Here is an 8,248-nt window from a genome sequence, read left to right on the forward strand (position 1 = left end):
AGGATGAGATAACAAACTTCCATGGAAAGAAAACAAAATGGCTAGAGCATGCCAAGGACAAACCATATATTTCTGATTTAGAATATGAAGTGCCACAAGGTCTGGCCTGTGATAGAAGCCAGATTAACAGACCTAGAGGTTAAAGTCCTTCCTAGGTCTCTGACAAAGAAAAGGGCATAGCATTTAGCATAATTACTCCAGCATCCTGTCTATCACATTCCATTAGCTGGGTCGTTTGTTTATTTTTATAATGTTTGCCCTGAAACACTGCGATCACTCAGGCCACATCTGTGGAGTCTCCCTGTAGACGGTCCACTCTAGTCTTCACTCTGCATTAGAACACAACAGAAGGTCTTTTAATATTCCATTTTGGACTGTCTATAAAGTGATCCATCTGCATTTGCACCAAACTATATCCCTGTTTCTGTGACTTTTCCCAAAATGAAAATGTCTTTCTTTCTGATTATAACAACAAAACTACTTCTTACAGAAAACTCAAACCAAACCCACTGCTATCAAGTGGATTCTGACTCATGGCAACCCTGTAGGACACAGCAGAAGTGCCCTAAAGGGTTTCCAAGGCTGTAACTCTTTACAGAAGCAGTCTGCCTCATCATTCTCCCATGGAGCAGCTGTGGGGTTTGAACCACCAGCATTTCGTTACCAGCTGAATGCTTTAACCACTGTGCTATTATAGAAAGTTGGGATAAAAAGGAAGTGTTTTGTTTAATCACTGATAATTCCTCTACCCAAAGAAAACCATAGCTTTCCAAATGGTTTTCTATGCTTTAGAGTTTTTATTAAACAAGATTAGACCCCATTGTATATGCTGTTTTCTTTAAGCAAAGGTCTTTTAGACAAAGGTGATCTTTCCTTCTCAGTAGATAAAGATGAACATTAATCTGACTTTGTTTTTCACTGCCTAGTATAAAAATAAAGCTACCTATTTTTAGGAAGCATACTTTACTGCATTTTAATAATTTGCACACATTATATTCAGTCTAGCAAGAATCAACCACAAACAGCTACAGGGAAATTTTTGTTTGTCCTCTGTGTGTCAAATTCTTCATCTGCATATAATTTAAATCCCTGGGTTAGAATTGGGGAATATGGACGTAGTCCATAAGGCATTTGACTGCTAAACAGAAGGCTGGCGGTTCAAACCCACCAGCCACTCCTCGGAAGGAAGATTGGGCAGTCTGCTTCCGTAGTGATACCGCCTCAGAAACCCAAGGAGGGGTCCCGACTCCACGGTAGTGTGTTGCATTCTTGCGTTGGGTTAGAATTCTCAACTACCTACTTAAAGGGGGGAGGAACATATATGATGCTTCCGGTTTAAGAAATTCTTGCGACTAACTTAGTTTTCTTATGGGAGTAAGGATGAAGATAGAAACCAAGAGGAAGAGGCCATAACTTATCCTGTCCCCAGCACCTGTCAAATAAACAGTAGTCAAATTGAAGTGAATGGTTTTGAAGGGCCAAAGCTTTTTGGAAAAGATCAGGCCTGAGTTAGGCCTGAGGGCAGGTAGGATTTCCCATGGCAAACGTGAAGAGACCTTGGATTTCTGGTAGGAGAGAAACGAGAAATTAAGAGAACTGGGAAAGCACATATGCAGAGTAGGGATAAACCTGCCACATCGGCGCATGGACACTGGCAGTGATGGGAAAGGTAGACTAAGAAAAGGTGGGGCTCAGTGGCAGAGGGACTCGTCATCCAAGCAGAGGAGTTTACAACTGATGAAATGGAGAAATAAGAGTTTCAGAAGGTCTTTAAGCAGATAAGTGATTGAGGAAGGCAGTAACAAAAATAATGAATCTTACAGGGTGGATTGCAGTGGAGAGAGAATGTAAGCAGGGAGCCAAGTAAGGAGGCTTCTGGAGAAATCGAGATTTAAGAAGACACACCTGGACTAGGTGGCAGTAGAGGAAATGTATAAGATGGGCTAGCAGTGGTATTTTAGTGGAAGAATCCCATGTCCATGGTAAGTAACTAGTGCCTAACTGGGTATAGAAGTTGGGAAAGAGTACTTTCCAGTGGGTAGTATCATAGGAGGGGCAGGCAGCCACCTCCATGGCTGCCTGTCAGCACTCTTCACTCAATCGTCACACTGTGTGTCCTACTTTAAGAATTTGTTCTGAGTATCTCCTCTACAGGTGAGCTTTCAAAGAGGAACGATTGCTGAGAAGTACTCCCAATGCATTGAATTCACTGTCGGTGTTAGAAACATGATAGTTCCTTTTCCTTCATTAAAAAGCAGATGAGGATGGGCCTAGAGCTGCAGTGGGTGAAGAGAAGGTGGGATGTGTGAGGGGAAAGCCTTGCCTCCCTCCCTGCTGGGCTTAGGGCAGGCCGGCGGAGGGAACTCCAGGGTGATGCCTGAGATGGGGAAAATATGCATTCCCTGGTGTTTAGATCTCTAGTGCTGCAAGAACAGAAATACCACAAGCAGTGGCTTCAACAAACAGAAATTTATTGTCCTGTAGTCCGGGAGGCCAGAAGTCCACATTCAGAGTGCCAACTCTAGGGAAAGACTAGGCTAGAAGTCCAAGTTCAGAGTGCCGGTGCTAGTGGCTGAGTGGAAGCCCCTAGACCTTGGGCTTCAGCTCTGCCTTCCAGGCCCAGTGGAACAAGTTGGAGGGGTCTCCTGACACACGCAGCTGCTAGCTGCTGAGGCTGACCAATCCAAGATCAGCAGGTAAAATGGCACATTGTTGGGTCACAGGTTGTGAAGGCAACAGTCCCAAGATAGGCAATATGGCAGCCCATTTATTCAAGTCCAGAAATGAGAGATGATGAGTCACAAACCAAATGGCAGGAGTCTTTCCTATATATACTAGAAGCAGGCCACACCCCAAAGGCAACTCCACTTCAGCTGATGAACTGCTTATGGCAGATTCCACCTGGAGGTGATTATACCACATCCAATCTCATCATGTGGAATAACTGTGTCCACCTGCAAGCCACTCAGAATTATAGCCCAGACGAGTTGACACACAACCCGAACTACCACACCTGGAATGGATGAAAATAGGAATTTAAAAAATAAATAGAAGTTGGAGGAGGAGAAAACACAAGCCTTGATATGAGTCTGCAGTGAAAATTCCAGAAAGCACTGATACTTCTCTGTTTCTTGCAATATAAACAGTTCTATATCAGAATAAGGAGCTCTGGTAGCATAGTGGCTAAAAGCACTTGACTGCTAACCAGAAGGCTGACGGTTCAAACCCACCAGCCACTCCTCGGAAGGAAGGTTGGGCAATCCTACTTCCGTAGTGATACTGCCTCGGAAACCCAAGGAGGGGTCGCTATGAGTCAGGGCTGACTCGATGGCACATAACAACAACAACAACAACATATCAGAATAGGATAAACAGTTATATATCAGAATAGGATCTCCATATTTTCTACCTCCTCAATGCTTCTTGAGGAATAGTTGCCTCTCTCCATTTAATTATGTGCCAGGGATCATTCTAGAAGCTGGGAAAATATTTAAAAAAAAAAAAAGCTATCTTGAGGTATACATAACACAGAGCTAACTTCATATCTTTCAAATAAGTAATTTGATAAGTTTGGGTATATGTACACACCTGTGAAGCCACTGCTGCCATCAACGTCATGAACATAGCCATTATATCCAATAAAATCTGCTTTTGAGAATCTCTGAGAAAATCACCAGCCAGAAAGTGATCACTAAAGCCTCTTATTTTGCACATGAGGAAATGAGGCCTGAGAGGAAGTGACTTCAGCAAGCCCCAGGGTTGGTCAGGGTGGAGTGGGCAAGAGAAGCTCATCCCAGACCTGCATCACTGCGCCGTCGTGGCATTCCAGACTATGGTTATTCAAGGTAATTCTACTCAGCTCTAAGAAAAGACCATCTTAGACCAAGTACTTCTCTATCAGGCTACCCCTGGGGAGGCTATCATTCAGAAAAAGAAAGATGATAGCCCTCTTTACAAGAGTGCTCTAATGGCCCGTTGCTCCCTACAAGGAAGATGGTAGGCACTCTTCTCACTTGTGCCCTTTAACCCCAGAAAGTGAGACAGCCTAATAAGGAGAGTAGGACACTACCTGGAACCTTCAAGAAACAGCTGAGAAGTAAATCCTTCAGGAGAGTCACTGAACTCTCAAGCACTCCAAAATCAGAACTCTGGATACCTTTGTCTGTAGAAACACTGTTCTCTGTGGTGAAATGAGTTCTTCACTACTGCTAAGCCACCAATACAGTCAGCCCTCCTCAGAGGTTCTACATCCACAGACTCAACCAGCCACAAATTAAAAATATTCAGAAAAAAAGAAAGTAAAAAGGTAATTAAGTGGTCAAAGCAATCCCTCAGAGGCTAAAAGGGAGTGTTTACATTGTGTTGGGTATTATAAGTAATCTGGAGATGATTTAAAGTATACAGGTGATGTGCAAAGGTGATGCAAACGCTATGCCATTTTATATCAGGGACTTGAGCATCCAAGGATTTTGGTATCCGTGGAGGTCCTGGAACCAATCCCCCCATGGATATCAAGGGACAACTGTAACATGTTTCAGAACATTGTGAGTAAATAAACTTCTGGAGTCTGCCTGGGAAACACAAAATCATTGTTTCGGGGGGGGGAGCAGAGTGCTCCAAATTCCAATCATCCAAACTTCAAACAAAATGTGTGCGTCATGGGAAGATGATGATTCTATCAGGTGGCTCGCTTCACTGCTGCACATAGACAAGACACTTTTAAAACCTCATGGGACCCTCAAAGTCTTCTTAAAACCAAACAAATCGTTGAGCTTAACTAGTAAAGAGTGTCGGCTCTTTTAAGATCTGTCTATGTGGGATCAAACTGACAACAGCAGCTTGAAAGATTAGACAGGAACCTTAGGGGCCAGTGAGTTGTTTATGGAGGAGGAACAACTCAGATAAAGAGGGTAAGGCCAGTTGCCCAACTCCAAGAATGTCATCAGTGTCACTGGAGTGTACATGGAGAGACTAGCTTGGCTGTGTGTTTTCTTAACAACAAAATGACTAAAATTTAACAAACAAACAACCGCTATAAGGGAGTTCTTTATTTTGACAAAATGTTCCACGGTTAGATAAAATGCTAACATTAGGGGAAGTGGAGTGCACAGGAGTTCTCTGTACTATCTTGACAACTTTTCTATAAATCGAAAATGATTCCAAAAATCATTCTCAAATTGAGTTTATTTTAAAAAATGAAGCCTCGTGGGAAGTCACGTGCAGAAACTATGAAGAGCCAAACAGTGCGGCACCACCACCAGTCGCCTTCTGGTCCCTTCCCACTCACGGCACCCCCATCGGTGTCAGCGCGGACCAGTGCTTCCGAGGGTTTCAGTCACCGATCTTTGAAAAGCAGGTGGCTGGGCCTTTCTTCCAAGACACCTCTGAGCAGACTCCAAACTCCAGCGTATGGGTTAGCAGTTGAGTGAGTTAACTGTTTTCACCACCCAGGGACTCCTGAAGAATGCTCAAGAGGGAACATTGTGTAAACATCCTCACTCTACAGAGAGTAGTACAAAATGCTACAAGAACTAGTCAAACATTCTGATAGAAGACGGGCAATGATACAAAGGGAAGGCCTCCCTCTTCCTCTGTTTCTCTCTCTGCCTCTCTCTGTGTGTCTCTCTCTCACACACCCATGTTGTTGTTAGGGGCTGTGGAGTTGATTTCCGCTCATAGCAACCTCTTGTGGCAGAGTAGAACTGCCCCATGGGATTTTCTTGGCTATAGTCTTTCAGGAGCAGATATCCAGGTCCTCCTGCAAAGCCACGAGGCAAGTTCAAATCAGCAGACCTTTGGTTAGCTATGAGAGCTTAAGCACTGCACCCACAGAGCTCCCTGGGCTGCTTAGAAACCCCAAATATTTCCATGTACGTAATGCTCAACATTTGTAGTAATCAAAGCAATGTTACTTTTTAAAATGAGATGCCATTTTTTCACCAATCAGATTAGCCAAGTTGTTGAGTTGTGATAGGTTTTGTTTGTTTGTAACATCACCAAAAGTTGGCAAGGATTTGGGAAAGTGGGCCCTGTAGGAGGAGTGTACACCATAGAGCCCTCCCGCTGAAGCATTCGGCAAGTCAGTCCAAAAGACGTACAGACATAGGAATTTATCTTAAGGAAATTATCACAGATATACACAAATATTAAGGTGGCGCAGTGGTTAAGCACTCAGCTGCTAATCAAAAGGTCGGCAGTTCAAACCCACACAGCTGCCCTGTGGGAGAGCAGCCTGGTAACCGGCTGGCATAGAGATTTAAGCCTAGAAAACCCTATAGAACAGTTATACTCTTCCCTATAGGGTATGACTCACAATCAACTTGGTGGCAACCAGTTATACACAAAGATTTACGCAGCATTTACTGTAGCTTTGTTTAAAATTGTGAAAAGAAAAGAAAAGAAAAAAATCCCAATGTCTTAACACTTGCCCAGTGTTCCTTCTGAGGAGTGCTTCTGGTTAGCAGTCAAATGCCTTAGGCACTGTGCCACAGAGTTCCTATCTCATACTTGATGGTTGGTTAAATAAAGCAGAACAAAGCCACACAACTAAAGATGAGGTGACCATAAAAATGATATGGTATAAGAATAGTAAGAATATTTTAAAATCTGGAAAGATGTTCATACATTATTCCATTTTAGAAAAAAAGCTGCCTGCAAAACAAATATGATTCAAAATGATGATTCCATGGTGAGGAAATGGATCATAAAGTTAACCCAGAGTTTTGACTGCACAAATCACCAAATCTCTGTGAGGTTAATAATAACTTGTAATTTTCTTCTTTTGGCTTGTAATTTGAAAGGAAGGGAGGAGAGAGGGAAACAGGGAGATAGGGAAGGGAGGGAGGGAAGAAGGAAAAGACCAAATGTGTCTCTAAGGTAGGATGGGAAAGCACACATTCCCTCCTTGTACCTTGATCCCAACCTGGTTTGGCTTGCCTCTTGATACTGTCATTTCTAGCCTAGTTTTCCTTCTGACCTGTGGTTTCTTGACTTGGATTCACCCTAGGACTCCATTTTCCCACCTAACTCAGAACTGCAGAGCCAGTGCACGATCCTTTGGGGGCTCCCCAGTGGTTACCACCCTGGCAGCTCTCTGCTGCCCCCTCCTGCCACTGACAGACAACCACTGGGTCAGTCCACCTAGACCGTGAACTCATTGGGCTCACATCTTCCAGTTTCAAAGAAAGCCTTTGCAAGAACACTCCTGTTGACAAGTTGCTTGGGTCGAAAGCCTCTTACACAAATTCTTTTTTTCTATTAAGTCAATTGTGAAGAACAAACTGACCCCATAAATCACTTGCTTTTTGCAACAGCAAGCTCAAAAGACCTCCCAGTACAACTATTTGTCCTGCCTCAGAAGTGGGTAAGCAGGGCAACGGGACACCATGTTATGAAGATCAGTCTTCTCATCCATCCCTTTCTGCTTCAGTATCCCATTGAGATAACCCCAACCCACATCCACGAGTGTATTCTTCATGTATGACACCTACTATGTGACCAGACCTGTTGATTCCAACTCATAGTGGCCCTATAGAACAGAGTAGAACTGCCTCATAGGGTTTCTAAAGCTGCAACATTTACGGAAGCAGAAAGCCACGTTTCTCCTGCAGCACTACTGGGGGGTTTAACCACCATTCTTTCGGTGAGCAGCCAATATCTTAACCACTACTACCGGGGCTCCTTTTACTATTTGACCTAAACTCACTGCCATCAAGTCAATTGTGACTCATAGTGTCCCTAGAGGACAGACTAGAACTTTCCCAAAGGGTTTTCAAGGCTGTAAATCCTTTTTTTTTTTAAAGGCTGTGGACTGTCAACATTTTTTTTCCTGGGAAGTAGCCAGTGGATTTGAACCACTGATCTTTTCTTAGCAGCTGAGTGTTTTAAGCACTATACCACCAGGGCTCTATTTACTATGTGACAGTTGCTGTTACTTTATAGGGTTCCAAAGATGAATAAGATGGATTTAATCTGTCAACAGCTCAATATCTAGACCAGCACTGTCCCATAGAACTTTCTGGAATCGCGAGAATGTTCTGTATTGGCACTGTCCAGGGCTGCAGCCACTGGCCATGTGTGGCTACTGAGAACTTCAAGTGTGACTGTTGTTGTTGTTCTTATGTGCCGTCGAGTCGGCCCCGACTCATAGGGACCCCTCCTTGGGTTTCCAAGGCAGTATCACTATGGAAATAGATTGCCCCATCTTCCTTCCGAGGAGTGGCTGGTGGGTTTGAACCACCAGCCTTCT

This window comes from Orycteropus afer, unplaced genomic scaffold (genome assembly GCF_000298275.1).
Source record: "Orycteropus afer afer isolate SDZICR_OR568_19922 unplaced genomic scaffold, OryAfe1.0 scaffold00501, whole genome shotgun sequence".
Taxonomy (NCBI): Eukaryota; Metazoa; Chordata; class Mammalia; order Tubulidentata; family Orycteropodidae; genus Orycteropus; species Orycteropus afer.